The sequence below is a fragment of the Triticum dicoccoides genome, chromosome 1A (genome assembly GCF_002162155.2).
Source record: "Triticum dicoccoides isolate Atlit2015 ecotype Zavitan chromosome 1A, WEW_v2.0, whole genome shotgun sequence".
In the NCBI taxonomy this organism is placed as follows: Eukaryota; Viridiplantae; Streptophyta; class Magnoliopsida; order Poales; family Poaceae; genus Triticum; species Triticum dicoccoides.
The window spans coordinates 20538993-20557967 of record NC_041380.1 but is presented as its reverse complement, the minus strand read 5'-3'; positions in this window follow the sequence as shown (position 1 = coordinate 20557967).

Below are 18975 nucleotides of genomic sequence, written 5' to 3'. Positions count from 1 at the left end.
CCTTCCTCCTATATATACCTACGTACCCCCAAACTACCAGATATGGAGCCAAAACCCATTGTTTCTACGGCCCGTAGAAGGCCCATTGTTTCTACGGACCGTAGAAGGCCTACTGTTTCTACGTCCCGTAGAAGGCCCACTGTTTCTACGGCCCGTACGAGGCCCAGTGTCCATACTGCACTGACTACAAGCAAACAAATAAAGAAGACAACAAGGAAATAAATAAGCAAGCAACTTATGCTAGGCTATCACGGCTATTACACATATTACATCCACTGGGCATCAAAGTTCGCCACCAGTGCAAATATAGGGAACAAAGCAGCATATAAACGCCGCAGCAAAACAAGTCCAGAACTGAAACCACTTTAGAAGAGTTCAAGAAACAATATCCTGGGTACCCATAATGATGGCAAGATGCTTAGCAAGCTTATTAACTTTCTCTTGTTTGGTGCTTAAATCCTCCAGCGCTTGCTGTTGCGCAAGAAAGTACGCATCTGAATTCTGCAGGGACTTGCTCAGTCCTTCGGCTTCTTGCCGCAGCACAGCTGACTAATGCCTTTCAGCTTGTAGCTGAGACTGAAGAAGCCGAAGTGATTCAGGCAGCGAGTTCGAAGAGCTTGTGCCAGCGGTACTGGCCAGTAACTCGAACACTACATCAACGTAGGACTGTGGGGTTTTCTCACTGTCAGGACCCCGACTCAATGCCACATCGATCTAGCATGTAACACCTCATATCACTTTGCGGCCTCACGCACGGTATTCCCACGGGTGTCGCCTTACCTTTGCCCGGGACCGTTTGCGCCTTTTGGCACACGTATATGACAGTGTCGCTAGCATCCATATGATAAGGAGCCCGGGCTGACATGGCTAGTCGTAAACCCAAAGCGGCACAGACTTACAGGGACAGGCATCCATGACCCAGCATCGAACGTGTCGGTCATCAGCGAGTGAATCCAGGCTGTAGCACTGGGCTAGCAGGACTCCGGTGAACCGGGCTGTAGCGGGCTAACAGGACTCCGGTATTCACCGCGTGACATTTCCCCGAAGGGACAGACACAGGAACGAAGAAGGACACATGCCGGCCAGCCTAAGTGTTCCGGAGCAGTAGCAAGCTACCATGGCTCGGTGGAAACACTAGGAGACATTTCCCGGTAAGAGAGGCTACTAAAGATAAACAACTAGATGGTCAGATCCCACACATACCAAGCATTTCAATAACATACACACAATATGCTCGATATGTGCAAATACAACATGGCATCACAACATGACTCTACGACTCAAGTAATTTATTCAATAGGCTCCGAGGAGCGCGATATTACAATCATGGGTCTCATGACCCAACAATCAGAGCATACAAGTCAAAACACAAATGGAAGCTATCATGTCTGAGTACAGACATCTATAAATGAAAAGGCTGAGAAGCCTGACTATCTATCAGATCCTGCCGAGGGCACAAGATCGTAGCTGAGGTATCAAGCTAAACGTCGAAGTCCAAGCGGAACTACTAGTGAGACTGAAGTCTCTCTGCAAAAACATAAAATAGGCAAACGTGAGTACAAATGTACCCAGCAAGACTTACATCAGATCTATCTACACATGCATCATTATCAACAAAGGGGATGGTGGAGTTTGACTGCAGCAAGCCAGCTTTGACTCGGTGGCTATCCTGAACTACGACTGCAAGTAACTCTTTTGAGGTGGCGCACACGAGTCCACATATTCACCAACCAATACACCACTATGGATCCGCTCCCGTCTCCCTACGAGAACGCCATCCATAGCACTCACGCTTATCTTGCGCATTTTAAAGTATCCACTTTCACTTGTCTATGAACTGATATAAGCAACCCAGAAGTCCTTTACCGCGGACACGGCTATTCGAATAGATGATGTTAACCCTGCAGGGGTGTACTTCTTCATACATGTTTCCACCACTTAGCGTCTGCACACGACATGTGCTCGGCAGACTTCAAGCGAAAGTCGACGTGGGTGTAGACCACGACCTACCTAAACACTCAAGTCTCTAGTCCAGGTTTATCGCCTATTCGGGTTCCATCCATGAGGAGATTCGGCCGGAGTTTCGCTCACAGCCCCAAACGATGTGAACAGGGTTCCCGAGATACCAAACGGGCATCCGGTACACCGTGCCACGTACCTACCGCATCACAGCCCACCCCTACGGTCAGCGCTGTCCACGGCCTCCAGTAAGCTACAAACACCAGAAACTACTTGCAACTCCTGGACAGAGGACTAGGGTGAATAAGAAGTCGAGCGGGGTCATATTTCAGGGCCCAATGTATGGTAGTAGCTGAATCATGGATCACAAACACAGAACTCAGTTCCTGAGGACGGCTGCAATGAGACAACCCACCATGTACTCCTACATGGCCTCTCACCGCTACCTTTACCAAATCGTGTTCACACACTTAGCTCACACACAGCAGGACATGTTCACACGCCTCTGATTCATCCCCGATGAATCAGACCTGACTCAACTCTAAGCAGTAGCAGGCATGACAAACAAGCATGAATGAGTAGGCACAACAGGGCTCAAACAATTCCTACTCATACTAGTGGGTTTCATCTATTTACTGTGGAATGACAGGTCATGCAAAGGATAAAGGGGGTTCAGCTACCGCAGCAAGTAACAGATGAATCGTTGTTGTCCTAATGCAGTAAAAAAGAGCAGGAGCGAGAGAGTAGGATTGTATCGGAATGAACAAGGGGGTTTTGCTTGCCTGGCACTTCTGAAGATAACATTGAGTCTTCATCAGTGTCAACGATCACATCATCGGTATCACGTCTATCGAGAGGGGACAAATACCGGCAACAAAGAAGGAAACACAATCAATGCAATGCACAATATGATGCATGATCATGACATGGCAAAATGAATGTGTTTTGAGCTAATGCAACTAGCAACAGATTAAATGAAGTTGGTTTGAATACAAGATTCAAATTCAAACTCCATATGTGATTATTCAAATGCCATTTAATTGATTTGTGCTAAACAGCACCTATAAGTTGTTCTAACATGCATGAAATATGTACAGATGGATTCCTTGAATTTTTCTGATAATTTTTCATATATAAATTATTTAATTTGGAGTTACGGTTAATTTTCTATGATTTTTAGAAGTTTTAGGCATTTTCTGAAATTTCTTGAATATTTAGAATTAAAATAATTCCAGAAAATGAATTATGGCGTCAGCACCACGTCACTGTGACGTCAGCAATCAACTGGGCTGGCTCAGGTCAAACCTGACGTGTGGGGGCCACACGTCAGTGACACAGTGCTGGCTGGAGTCACAGACATGTGGGGCCGGTCAAAGGCCACGTCAGCGAGGTCAACGCCGACGCGTGGGGTCACTGCAATTAGATTAAACTTAATCTATTTTAGTTAGCCGGTTAGTTAGGCCGTGGGGCCCGGCTGTCAGTGGCTCTGGGGGTTAGTTAGTGGGGTCATTAGCTGTCACATCCCTAGTTCTGGCCTGTCCTATGCTTGCTTCCATATGTGCATCATGTTTAAATTCAAATGAAATTTGAATTGAGGAATTTTCAAAGCCTCAGAAACCTCTAAAAATAACCAACAATTAAATCTTCTCAAATGTGTCCAAGAAAATGTTCCTGTTATCCTCTGCAAATATTGGCAAGAGGTAAAATCCAAACCAATATTTTTGGTGTCTCAGAAACATTTAAATTTGGGCATTTGAATTAAATCAATAATTATTTGAATTGGACTTATATCTACTGTTAAATAAATATAGGTCCAATAATTCTGAAAATATTTTTGTGGAGCATTGTTTTAATTCTTTTAGCTCCTAAAAATATTGTCAGAAGCAAAATAAATTGAATTGGTTTCAAAACCAAATTCAAAACAAACAGAACAAAAATAGAAAACAGTAAATAAAATAAAAAGAGTAGAAAGCCTACCTGGCGCTCACCTCGCAGCCTACCTGGCCCAGCTCCCCAGCCGGCCCAGCCCACCGCCGCCTCCCTCCCCTGTCGCCTTCCTCCGCTGCCAGGAGGACGGGCACGCGCCCGGCGCGCGCGGCCACGCGCCCCGGCCACCTCCTCCCTGCTTCGGCCACCTCCTGCTTCCTCTCGTCGCCCTGGACCTCGTCCGCGACGCCACGCACCCCCCCCCAGGCCTCTCACTCTCTCCCGAGCTCTTCCCCCTCCTCTGTTTCTCTCTCCCTCTCGTGCCGAGCGCAGCCGTCGCCACCGACGCTGTTCGCCGCGGCCACCGGCCACCCCTCGCCTCGCCGATGCCTCCAGAAGAACCGCCGCGCCTTCTTCTTCGTCTCCACCAACTCACGTGACGCCGGGAGCCCTGCATCGCCGCCCACGTCGCCGTTCCCCTCCTCGGCCACCGGAACTCGCCGCCGTTCGATTCGCCGCCGACAGGACGTCCCCGAGCCCACTTAGCGTCTCGTCCGACTCCCCGTGAGTTCCTCTTCTCCTCCCCTCAATTCCCGCACCTGATTTCGTCCCCTAGCTCCTTCTTCCACCACGGCCGAAGCTCGCCGCCGCCGTGCCTCGTCGCCATCGTGACCAGAGCCACTGGAGCTCCCACCTGAGTGCACCATCGTGCTCAGACCGTCTCCACAAGCCCGTAGCACGCCCCAGCTCGCCTTCCCGTGCCCCCTAGCTCTCGCTCGCGTCTCGCCCGAACTCCGGCCGCCGCCGCGAGCTCCGTTCCGACGAGCTCCGTCGACCCCACGACCTCCCACTCGGTTCTCTGGATGCGCGGGAGCAAGGGCCATCCCCTGGTGCCCTCAGCGCGCCAAACTGACGCCTCTAGCGCAAGTCCGGCGTGCCCCGCCGTGTTCTGTGGTCACCGGCGACTCATCGCCGGCGTATCTGACGTGGCGTCGTCATTAGCGCTAATGTCAGGACCCCGACTCAATGCCACATCGATCTAGCATGTAACACCTCATATCACTTTGCGGCCTCACGCACGGTATTCCCACGGGTGTCGCCTTACCTTTGCCCGGGACCGTTTGCGCCTTTTGGCACACGTATATGACAGTGTCGCTAGCATCCATATGATAAGGAGCCCGGGCTGACATGGCTAGTCGTAAACCCAAAGCGGCACAGACTTACAGGGACAGGCATCCATGACCCAGCATCGAACGTGTCGGTCATCAGCGAGTGAATCCAGGCTGTAGCACTGGGCTAGCAGGACTCCGGTGAACCGGGCTGTAGCGGGCTAACAGGACTCCGGTATTCACCGCGTGACATTTCCCCGAAGGGACAGACACAGGAACGAAGAAGGACACATGCCGGCCAGCCTAAGTGTTCCGGAGCAGTAGCAAGCTACCATGGCTCGGTGGAAACACTAGGAGACATTTCCCGGTAAGAGAGGCTAGTAAAGATAAACAACTAGATGGTCAGATCCCACACATACCAAGCATTTCAATAACATACACACAATATGCTCGATATGTGCAAATACAACATGGCATCACAACATGACTCTACGACTCAAGTAATTTATTCAATAGGCTCCGAGGAGCGCGATATTACAATCATGGGTCTCATGACCCAACAATCAGAGCATACAAGTCAAAACACAAACGGAAGCTATCATGTCTGAGTACAGACATCTATAAATGAAAAGGCTGAGAAGCCTGACTATCTATCAGATCCTGCCGAGGGCACAAGATCGTAGCTGAGGTATCAAGCTAAACGTCGAAGTCCAAGCGGAACTACTAGTGAGACTGAAGTCTCTCTGCAAAAACATAAAATAGGCAAACGTGAGTACAAATGTACCCAGCAAGACTTACATCAGATCTATCTACACATGCATCATTATCAACAAAGGGGATGGTGGAGTTTGACTGCAGCAAGCCAGCTTTGACTCGGTGGCTATCCTGAACTACGACTGCAAGTAACTCTTTTGAGGTGGCGCACACGAGTCCACATATTCACCAACCAATACACCACTATGGATCCGCTCCCGTCTCCCTACGAGAACGCCATCCATAGCACTCACGCTTATCTTGCGTATTTTAGAGTATCCACTTTCACTTGTCTATGAACTGATATAAGGGGTCCACGTTTCCATATCCGAGGAATCCGGCTATTCGAATAGATGATGTTAACCCTGCAGGGGTGTACTTCTTCATACATGTTTCCACCACTTAGCGTCTGCACACGACATGTGCTCGGCAGACTTCAAGCGAAAGCCGACGTGGGTGTAGACCACGACCTACCTAAACACTCAAGTCTCTAGTCCAGGTTTATCGCCTATTCGGGTTCCATCCATGAGGAGATCCGGCCGGAGTTTCGCTCACAGCCCCAAACGATGTGAACAGGGTTCCCGAGATACCAAACGGGCATCCGGTACACCGTGCCACGTACCTACCGCATCACAGCCCACCCCTACGGTCAGCGCTGTCCACGGCCTCCAGTAAGCTACAAACACCAGAAACTACTTGCAACTCCTGGACAGAGGACTAGGGTGAATAAGAAGTCGAGCGGGGTCATATTTCAGGGCCCAATGTATGGTAGTAGCTGAATCATGGATCACAAACACAGAACTCAGTTCCTGAGGACGGCTTCAATGAGACAACCCACCATGTACTCCTACATGGCCTCTATACCAACACTGTCAGGACCCCGACTCGATGTCACATCGATCTAGCCGGTAACACCTCATATCACTTTGCGGCCTCACGCACGGTATCCCCACGGGTGTCGCCTTACCTTTGCCCGGGACCGTTTGCGCCTTTTGGCTCACGTATATGATAGTGTCGCTAGCATCCATATGATAAGGAGCCCGGGCTGACATGACTAGTCGTAAACCCAAAGTGGCACAGACTTACAGGGACAGGCATCCATGACCCAGCTTCGAACGTGTCGGTCATCAGCAAGTGGGTCCGGGCTGTAGCACTGGGCTAGCAGGACTCCGGTAAACCGGGCTGTAGCGGGCTAACAGGACTCCGGTACTCAAAGCGGGACATTTCCCCGAAGGGACAGACACAGGAACGAAGAAGGACACATGCCGGCCAGCCTAAGTGTTCCAGAGCAGTAGCAAGCTACCATGGCTCAGCGGTAACACTAGGAGACATTTCCCGGTAAGAGAGGCTACTAAAGATAAACAACTAGATAGTCAGATCCCACACATACCAAGCATTTCAATCATACACACAATATGCTCGATATGTGCAAATACAACGAAGCATCACAACATGACTCTATGACACAAGTACTTTATTTAATAGGCTCCGAGGAGCGCGACATTACAAACATGGGTCTCATGACCCAACAATCAGAGCATACAAGTCAAAGCACAAGCGGAAGCTATCATGTCTGAGTACAGACATCTATAAATGAAAAAGGCTGAAAAGCCTGACTATCTATCAGATCCTGCCGAGGGCACAAGACCGTAGCTGAGGTAACAAGCTAAACGTCGAAGTCCACGTGGAACTACTAGTGAGACCGAAGTCTCTCTGCAAAACATAAAATAGGCAAACGTGAGTACAAATGTACCCAGCAAGACTTACATCAGAACTAACTACATATGCATCATTATCAACAAAGGGGATGGTGGGGTTTAACTGCAGCAAGCCAGCTTTGACTCGGTGGCTATCCTGAACTACGACTGCAAGTAACTCTTTTGAGGTGGCGCACACGAGTCCACATATTCACCATATCAATACACCACTATGGATCCGCTCCCGTCTCCCTACGAGAACGCCATCCATAGCACTCACGCTTATCTTGCGCATTTTAAAGTATCCACTTTCACTTGTCTATGAACTGATATAAGCAACCCAGAAGTCCTTTACCGTGGACACGGCTATTCGAATAGATGATATTAACCCTGCAGGGGTGTACTTCTTCATACATGTTTCCACCACTTAGCGTCTGCACACGACATGTGCTCGGCAGACTTCAAGCGAAAGCCGACGTGGGTGTAGACCACGACCTACCTAAACACTCAAGTCTCTAGTCCAGGTTTATCGCCTATTCGGGTTCCATCCATGAGGAGATCCGGCCAGAGTTTCGCTCACAGCCCCAAACGATGTGAACAGGGTTCCCGAGATACCAAACGGGCATCCGGTACACCGTGCCACGTACCTACCGCATCACAGCCCACCCCTATGGTCAGCGCTGTCCACGGCCTCCAGTAAGCTACAAACACCAGAAACTACTTGCAACTCCTGGACAGAGGACTAGGGTGAATAAGAAGTCGAGCGGGGTCATATTTCAGGGCCCAATGTATGGTAGTAGCTGAATCATGGATCACAAACACAGAACTCAGTTCCTGAGGACGGCTGCAATGAGACAACCCACCATGTACTCCTACATGGCCTCTCACCGCTACCTTTACCAAATCGTGTTCACACACTTAGCTCACACACAGCAGGACATGTTCACACGCCTCTGATTCATCCCCGATGAATCAGACCTGACTCAACTCTAAGCAGTAGCAGGCATGACAAACAAGCATGAATGAGTAGGCACAACAGGGCTCAAACAATTCCTACTCATACTGGTGGGTTTCATCTATTTACTGTGGAATGACAGGTCATGCAAAGGATAAAGGGGGTTCAGCTACCGCAGCAAGTAACAGATGAATCGTTGTTGTCCTAATGCAGTAAAAAAGAGCAGGAGCAAGAGAGTAGGATTGTATCGGAATGAACAAGGGGGTTTTGCTTGCCTGGCACTTCTGAAGATAACATTGAGTCTTCATCAGTGTCAACGATCACATCATCGGTATCACGTCTATCGAGAGGGGACAAATACCGGCAACACAGAAGGAAACACAATCAATGCAATGCACAATATGATGCATGATCATGACATGGCAAAATGAATGTGTTTTGAGCTAATGCAACTAGCAACAGATTAAATGAAGTTGGTTTGAATACAAGATTCAAATTCAAACTCCATATGTGATTATTCAAATGCCATTTAATTGATTTGTGCTAAACAGCACCTATAAGTTGTTCTAACATGCATGAAAATGGTACAGATGGATTCCTTGAATTTTTCTGATAATTTTTCATATATAAATTATTTAATTTGGAGTTACGGTTAATTTTCTATGATTTTTAGAAGTTTTAGGCATTTTCTGAAATTTCTTGAATATTTAGAATTAAAATAATTCCAGAAAATGAATTATGGCGTCAGCACCACGTCACTGTGACGTCAGCAGTCAACTGGGCTGGCTCAGGTCAAACCTGACGTGTGGGGGCCACACGTCAGTGACACAGTGCTGGCTGGAGTCACAGACATGTGGGGCCGGTCAAAGGCCACGTCAGCGAGGTCAACGCCGACGCGTGGGGTCACTGCAATTAGATTAAACTTAATCTATTTTAGTTAGCCGGTTAGTTAGGCCGTGGGGCCCGGCTGTCAGTGGCTCTGGGGTTAGTTAGTGGGGTCATTAGCGCTAATGACGACGCCACGTAAGATACGCCGGCGATGAGTCGCCGGTGACCACAGAACACGGCGGGGCACGCCGGACTTGCGCTAGAGGCGTCAGTTTGGCGCGCTGAGGGCACCAGGGGATGGCCCTTGCTCCCGCGCATCCAGAGAACCGAGTGGGAGGTCGTGGGGTCGACGGAGCTCGTCGGAACGGAGCTCGCGGCGGCGGCCGGAGTTCGAGCGAGACGCGAGCGAGAGCTAGGGGGCACGGGAAGGCGAGCTGGGGCGTGCTACGGGCTTGTGGAGACGGTCTGAGCACGATGGTGCACTCAGGTGGGAGCTCCAGTGGCTCTGGTCACGATGGCGACGAGGCACGGCGGCGGCGAGCTTCGGCCGTGGTGGAAGAAGGAGCTAGGGGACGAAATCAGGTGCGGGAATTGAGGGGAGGAGAAGAGGAACTCACGGGGAGTCGGACGAGACGCTAAGTGGGCTCGGGGACGTCCTGTCGGCGGCGAATCGAACGGCGGCGAGTTCCGGTGGCCGAGGAGGGGAACGACGACGTGGGCGGCGATGCAGGGCTCCCGGCGTCACGTGAGTTGGTGGAGACGAAGAAGAAGGCGCGGCGGTTCTTCTGGAGGCATCGGCGAGGCGAGGGGTGGCCGGTGGCCGCGGCGAACAGCGTCGGTGGCGACGGCTGCGCTCGGCACGAGAGGGAGAGAGAAACAGAGGAGGGGGAAGAGCTCGGGAGAGAGTGAGAGGCCTGGGGGGGTGCGTGGCGTCGCGGACGAGGTCCAGGGCGACGAGAGGAAGCAGGAGGTGGCCGAAGCAGGGAGGAGGTGGCCGGGGCGCGTGGCCGCGCGCGCCGGGCGCGTGCCCGTCCTCCTGGCAGCGGAGGAAGGCGACAGGGAAGGGAGGCGGCGGTGGGCTGGGCCGGCTGGGGAGCTGGGCCAGGTAGGCTGCGAGGTGAGCGCCAGGTAGGCTTTCTACTCTTTTTATTTTATTTACTGTTTTCTATTTTTGTTCTGTTTGTTTTGAATTTGGTTTTGAAACCAATTCAATTTATTTTGCTTCTGACAATATTTTTAGGAGCTAAAAGAATTAAAACAATGCTCCACAAAAATATTTTCAGAATTATTGGACCTATATTTATTTAACAGTAGATATAAGTCCAATTCAAATAATTATTGATTTAATTCAAATGCCCAAATTTAAATGTTTCTGAGACACCAAAAATATTGGTTTGGATTTTACCTCTTGCCAATATTTCCAGAGGATAACAGGAACATTTTCTTGGACACATTTGAGAAGATTTAATTGTTGGTTATTTTTAGAGGTTTCTGAGGCTTTGAAAATTCCTCAATTCAAATTTCATTTGAATTTAAACATGATGCACATATGGAAGCAAGCATAGGACAGGCCAGAACTAGGGATGTGACAACTCACCCCCACTAAACAAGAATCTCGTCCCGAGATTCAAGCGTAGGGTAAGGTGAAGGGTAAACGCAACTAGTATAATCTTCACGATCCAGGGTGCACTTTATCAAAGCGTTGATTCGATCACCATCTTTGTCTCGAAGTCTTGCTCTGAGAACTCCAACTAACATGACGACGAGAGAAAAGGAAAGATCCTAAAAGAATGGTTCTTCTCGAAGGTCGAACAACTCAGGATTAACTCACGGAATGAGACATAGCAACATCTCTCGAGCTGAGAGGCGAAGCACACATCCATAGGAATGGAGTGAAGCAGATGACGAAGGTTCACTAGGTAGACCACAATTTCACGCTTACGAAGGTGGTAATCGATTGTCAACGTAACGAGGAGTTGAGTTACCATGATACCATAATGATACACCTTAGGGAAGGTGACTCGTAGAGATATCCCCTTAAGTGGCAAAAAGAATTACCTTTGATTCAGAGATCATTGAAACTCTTTATACCAGCCTAAGGAAAATCTCGAGCGATCGTTTGGAGGGGTTCGGTAGAATGGCATACTCGGACTTGGATGATGTGGATTACCTTGTTGAAGACAACGTAATGGATGATTTTGCTTATCACCGGAAATGGAAGAGACCCATGGTAGAATGGCACATTGGCGGTGCAAGCTAGGAACAAAATGCCAATGCTGGGAATGATTCTAGTAACTGGGGAAGAACCCAACAACAGAGAGTGAATTCACTGTTTGAATAGGTCATAGCATTGCCGAGGGGACTGAGAGCAAACCCAGCTAGTGCCGAGGATAACACGTAGCGCTTGTGCGTGCTCTCAAGAACTTGAGCATTTCCACAATCACCAAGATTCTACCAATATCCGTGTCAAGGATCCTGGCAACACAACTTGCTACCATGATGAATGATGCAGATGCAAAGGAAGATAACACCTTCTCAGATTTCACCCTTGGCGGGGCCAAGGAGATAAAATCTGGATGATCGACCGAGAGACATTTAGCACTCCGCTTCTAATGTTCTCCTTGATGTGCTAGCGTAATCCACCCATAGATATGGTTTGATATCTAGAACATCAAGTAAAGGTCGGACTTCGGAACACAGAAATCCATAGGGGCAACTAGGGAGTAAACCCTACGAAATCCCTATGGGGAGGTGGCCAACTTCCTCAAACAAGATACTATAATAATAGGTCTACCGGATGGGTGTGTTGGCCGCGACATCCACCTTACCGGTTATCGGGAGACCCATATTATAGTTCTTGGGGAAATGTTCCAACCATCATATCTGCCTGAGATTCAGATCTGGTTGGTGTCAGGATATTCCAGACTCATCGAGTCTAGGAAGAAAAACGAAAGTTTGCAACACAAATCGACGAGATGACGTTGCGAGATTCTCGGGAAATGAACTACGATAGTAAGCTCCAAAACATGAGCTGGTTCTGCTACAAACATGTGAACACGTTGTCCCAGACAAGCATGACCACGTGGTAGTCTTATAATAAAACACTACCGAGTTCAGGAGGGGGAACCATCAACGAGGGCATCGAAGTTCTTTCATAAGTCCGGATTAGCTCTTATGAAGGAACTCCTTCTCCCTGAACAAATCAATCAGTGGCTTGGTGTGCTCGGCACACATATGGAATGAAGGTTGCAAGTCTTCAAACCACAGCATTCTTCGCACGTGTGCATGACTGATTTGGAATGATTCCAAAGAAAGCAACATTGACTTTCTCGAATCCACGGCGGCAACTTGCATCAGATGCACATGAATTAAAGGAAGTCACTACCTTCATCCAAACATATGCTTCATGAGCTAGCATGAACAAATGCTTTCAAAAGTTTCCAACACTAGCTTAATGTTCAGCAAAATTATGGAGAAGACAAGGATGTTGTCAATGGGCTCAACAACAATTCATCTGGGTTTCCTTTTAAAAGGAATTCCATAGTTAAGTGAACAAGTGATAGCATTGGTCAGACCCAAAAGATATAATGGTGTATGCTCGAGGGATCAACCACGAATAAGACAACATTACGAGCATCGTTGGTACTGATTTGAATTGACGATAGCCCACACTCAAATCAAAGGACTGATAAGACAATAGGTCCAACAACTGATCACAGGGACCAATCGATGAAGATATCATCTTTCTTCAACACACACTACACAAGAATATCCCTTTGGAACGAACTAAGTCAGACAAGCTTTTATCTTCCAACTCTCCAAGTTGTTGTCCAGCTTAACCAACTAGCTCAGGGATATCTAACACCGATTCTTGGAAAGAAGGTGGTTCATAAGAAACCAACTTGATCACGGGCTCAACATAACGGTCAGGTGACGACCTGGTGATACTTCCGAGAAGACATTCAGAAAATCACGAACCACCGGTATGTTACTAAGCTCGAGAACAATCTCGCTTTTGAGGGCAAGACGATATAATCAAATGAGTGAGGACTTGACAAGATCCTAACTCATCAATCGAAGGGTGCACCGAAATAAGAACTAGGTAGCACGATAAGTCTTAGAAGGATGATTCAAAAACCAACATGCTAAGAATGAAATTATTATCCTTTAACTACCAAGCAACAAGGTTGCTGGGAGTATTGATTTCACACATCACAATTCATTTGTCGGTATTCCGGTTGCGACAACACGGAACCGAGGGATGAATAATGATGGCGAGAAGTATCACTACATCAAGAATTCACAAGAGCCGGTGCAATCCTCATGAAAATCCTGACATAAAGACGGTAATACTTCAGGGTAGAACAGAAACAAAAGCTGGACTGGCATTTTGATCTGCGGAGCACAATTGCTTTGACCCAATCCTAGATATGGAAGAGGTACTGGAGTTTGTTTCTCCTAGTCATTCTGCGATAGAATGGCTTGACGGACCACAAGAGTAATAGGCATCGATAAACGAACGCACGCATACTCTTGACTATCAATTGATAGACGAAGGTCAGTAGACAACTAAAGAGGGACAACTCAAAGGAACACACAATTTTCTGAGTTGTGGATGCATGGTTTGGCATGTCGAACGAATTCAACATTTCTTCCAGATAACCCAGGCAGAGAGGTAGGACTGGCAGAGTCACGATTTATGAATGGAGATCTCCTCAAGAGTACTCTAATTGTGATCTTTTGATCCAATAAACATCTGCCATAAGCGGTTCATAGTATTTGGAAGAGGGAAATACCACGGACCTCGAGGACTATCGCAAAGTTACTAATATCCTGAAGGAACTAGCAAACACTATCAACATGAAGTAAGTAGAGTGAATCTCGGGTTCAAGAACCCAGGAACAGAATACCTATTACTAAGTAGCATCACGGGATGCTTTCGAGAATGATGGCCAGAATCATCACACTGGGAACACAAATCATGGCTAAATTACTAGATGATCCCCTAAGACACCTAGGGTCATAATAATATCTCCAACATATATGTCAAGGTAACGGAGTACCTCAACTCACTGATTAGTGTGGTTAAACTGGCCCATGGGAACATTGAAACGGGAAGAAAGGATTTGCAAATGCATCAGACTACTTAGAAACCTGGGATGACTCGGACAGCATAACGGCTATAATTGCTCAAAAAGATTTGAGACAATCACAAAAATGGTGGCATAACCACTCAGAAGCACAATATCAAGGTTCCGAGATCAACAATTAACATACGGAAGTAGTAGGAACTGAACTGAGACTTAAATCCAACAATCTTATAAGTCTACTGATTAGTAACACGTGATCCTAATAGAAAGAAGAGATAGCCTAGTTCTTAATCCCCGCAGGAAAGATAAGATGACTCAGATCAGAAGGCATGAGGTATAAGGAGTAAAAAGAGCCTTACGTTCCATCCCACAATCAATTCCCTTATATAACTAAAGAATTTCTAGACTCAACTTCGACCAGTTTGGCTTGGTAATCCTACAGGCAGTCAAGCTCTGATACCAACGCTGTCAGGACCCCGACTCAATGCCACATCGATCTAGCATGTAACACCTCATATCACTTTGCGGCCTCACGCACGGTATTCCCACGGGTGTCGCCTTACCTTTGCCCGGGACCGTTTGCGCCTTTTGGCACATGTATATGACAGTGTCGCTAGCATCCATATGATAAGGAGCCCGGGCTGACATGGCTAGTCGTAAACCCAAAGCGGCACAGACTTACAGGGACAGGCATCCATGACCCAGCATCGAACGTGTCGGTCATCAGCGAGTGAATCCAGGCTGTAGCACTGGGCTAGCAGGACTCCGGTGAACCGGGCTGTAGCGGGCTAACAGGACTCCGGTATTCACCGCGTGACATTTCCCCGAAGGGACAGACACAGGAACAAAGAAGGACACATGCCGGCCAGCCTAAGTGTTCCGGAGCAGTAGCAAGCTACCATGGCTCGGTGGAAACACTAGGAGACATTTCCCGGTAAGAGAGGCTACTAAAGATAAACAACTAGATGGTCAGATCCCACACATACCAAGCATTTCAATAACATACACACAATATGCTCGATATGTGCAAATACAACATGGCATCACAACATGACTCTACGACTCAAGTAATTTATTCAATAGGCTCCGAGGAGCGCGATATTACAATCATGGGTCTCATGACCCAACAATCAGAGCATACAAGTCAAAACACAAACGGAAGCTATCATGTCTGAGTACAGACATCTATAAATGAAAAGGCTGAGAAGCCTGACTATCTATCAGATCCTCCCGAGGGCACAAGATCGTAGCTGAGGTATCAAGCTAAATGTCGAAGTCCAAGCGGAACTACTAGTGAGACTGAAGTCTCTCTGCAAAAACATAAAATAGGCAAACGTGAGTACAAATGTACCCAGCAAGACTTACATCAGATCTATCTACACATGCATCATTATCAACAAAGGGGATGGTGGAGTTTGACTGCAGCAAGCCAGCTTTGACTCGGTGGCTATCCTGAACTACGACTGCAAGTAACTCTTTTGAGGTGGCGCACACGAGTCCACATATTCACCAACCAATACACCACTATGGATCCGCTCCCGTCTCCCTACGAGAACGCCATCCATAGCACTCACGCTTATCTTGCGCATTTTAAAGTATCCACTTTCACTTGTCTATGAACTGATATAAGCAACCCATAAGTCCTTTACCGCGGACACGGCTATTCGAATAGATGATGTTAACCCTGTAGGGGTGTACTTCTTCATACATGTTTCCACCACTTAGCGTCTGCACACGACATGTGCTCGGCAGACTTCAAGCGAAAGCCGACGTGGGTGTAGACCACGACCTACCTAAACACTCAAGTCTCTAGTCCAGGTTTATCGCCTATTCGGGTTCCATCCATGAGGAGATCCGGCCGGAGTTTCGCTCACAGCCCCAAACGATGTGAACAGGGTTCCCGAGATACCAAACGGGCATCCGGTACACCGTGCCACGTACCTACCGCATCACAGCCCACCCCTACGGTCAGCGCTGTCCACGGCCTCCAGTAAGCTACAAACACCAGAAACTACTTGCAACTCCTGGACAGAGGACTAGGGTGAATAAGAAGTCGAGCGGGGTCATATTTCAGGGCCCAATGTATGGTAGTAGCTGAATCATGGATCACAAACACAGAACTCAGTTCCTGAGGAAGGCTGCAATGAGACAACCCACCATGTACTCCTACATGGCCTCTCACCGCTACCTTTACCAAATCGTGTTCACACACTTAGCTCACACACAGCAGAACATGTTCACACGCCTCTGATTCATCCCCGATGAATCAGACCTGACTCAACTCTAAGCAGTAGCAGGCATGACAAACAAGCATGAATGAGTAGGCACAACAGGGCTCAAACAATTCCTACTCATACTAGTGGGTTTCATCTATTTACTGTGGAATGACAGGTCATGCAAAGGATAAAGGGGGTTCAGCTACCGCAGCAAGTAACAGATGAATCGTTGTTGTCCTAATGCAGTAAAAAAGAGCAGGAGCGAGAGAGTAGGATTGTATCGGAATGAACAAGGGGGTTTTGCTTGCCTGGCACTTCTGAAGATAACATTGAGTCTTCATCAGTGTCAACGATCACATCATCGGTATCACGTCTATCGAGAGGGGACAAATACCGGCAACACAGAAGGAAACACAATCAATGCAATGCACAATATGATGCATGATCATGACATGGCAAAATGAATGTGTTTTGAGCTAATGCAACTAGCAACAGATTAAATGAAGTTGGTTTGAATACAAGATTCAAATTCAAACTCCATATGTGATTATTCAAATGCCATTTAATTGATTTGTGCTAAACAGCACCTATAAGTTGTTCTAACATGCATGAAAATGGTACAGATGGATTCCTTGAATTTTTCTGATAATTTTTCATATATAAATTATTTAATTTGGAGTTACGGTTAATTTTCTATGATTTTTAGAAGTTTTAGGCATTTTCTAAAATTTCTTGAATATTTAGAATTAAAATAATTCCAGAAAATGAATTATGGCGTCAGCACCACGTCACTGTGACGTCAGCAGTCAACTGGGCTGGCTCAGGTCAAACCTGACGAGTGGGGGCCACACGTCAGTGACACAGTGCTGGCTGGAGTCACAGACATGTGGGGCCGGTCAAAGGCCACGTCAGCGAGGTCAACGCCGACGCGTGGGGTCACTGCAATTAGATTAAACTTAATCTATTTTAGTTAGCCGGTTAGTTAGGCCGTGGGGCCCGGCTGTCAGTGGCTCTGGGGGTTAGTTAGTGGGGTCATTAGCGCTAATGACGACGCCACGTCAGATACGCCGGCGATGAGTCGCCGGTGACCACAGAACACGGCGGGGCACGCCGGACTTGCGCTAGAGGCGTCAGTTTGGCGCGCTGAGGGCACCAGGGGATGGCCCTTGCTCCCGCGCATCCAGAGAACCGAGTGGGAGGTCGTGGGGTCGACGGAGCTCGTCGGAACGGAGCTCGCGGCGGCGGCCGGAGTTCGGGCGAGACGCGAGCGAGAGCTAGGGGGCACGGGAAGGCGAGCTGGGGCGTGCTACGGGCTTGTGGAGACGGTCTGAGCACGATGGTGCACTCAGGTGGGAGCTCCAGTGGCTCTGGTCACGATGGCGACGAGGCACGGCGGCGGCGAGCTTCGGCCGTGGTGGAAGAAGGAGCTAGGGGACGAAATCAGGTGCGGGAATTGAGGGGAGGAGAAGAGGAACTCACGGGGAGTCGGACGAGACGCTAAGTGGGCTCGGGGACGTCCTGTCGGCGGCGAATCGAACGGCGGCGAGTTCCGGTGGACGAGGAGGGGAACGGCGACGTGGGCGGCGATGCAGGGCTCCCGGCGTCACGTGAGTTGGTGGAGACGAAGAAGAAGGCGCGGCGGTTCTTCTGGAGGCATCGGCGAGGCGAGGGGTGGCCGGTGGCCGCGGCGAACAGCGTCGGTGGCGACGGCTGCGCTCGGCACGAGAGGGAGAGAGAAACAGAGGAGGGGGAAGAGCTCGGGAGAGAGTGAGAGGCCTGGGGGGGGGTGCGTGGCGTCGCGGACGAGGTCCAGGGCGACGAGAGGAAGCAGGAGGTGGCCGAAGCAGGGAGGAGGTGGCCGGGGCGCGTGGCCGCGCGCGCCGGGCGCGTGCCCGTCCTCCTGGCAGCGGAGGAAGGCGACAGGGGAGGGAGGCGGCGGTGGGCTGGGCCGGCTGGGGAGCTGGGCCAGGTAGGCTGCGAGGTGAGCGCCAGGTAGGCTTTCTACTCTTTTTATTTTATTTACTGTTTTCTATTTTTGTTCTGTTTGTTTTGAATATGGTTTTGAAACCAATTCAATTTATTTTGCTTCTGACAATATTTTTAGGAGCTAAAAGAATTAAAACAATGCTCCACAAAAATATTTTCAGAATTATTGGACCTATATTTATTTAACAGTAGATATAAGTCCAATTCAAATAATTATTGATTTAATTCAAATGCCCAAATTTAAATGTTTCTGAGACACCAAAAATATTGGTTTGGATTTTACCTCTTGCCAATATTTCCAGAGGATAACAGGAACATTTTCTTGGACACATTTGAGAAGATTTAATTGTTGGTTATTTTTAGAGGTTTCTGAGGCTTTGAAAATTCCTCGATTCAAATTTCATTTGAATTTAAACATGATGCACATATGGAAGCAAGCATAGGACAGGCCAGAAC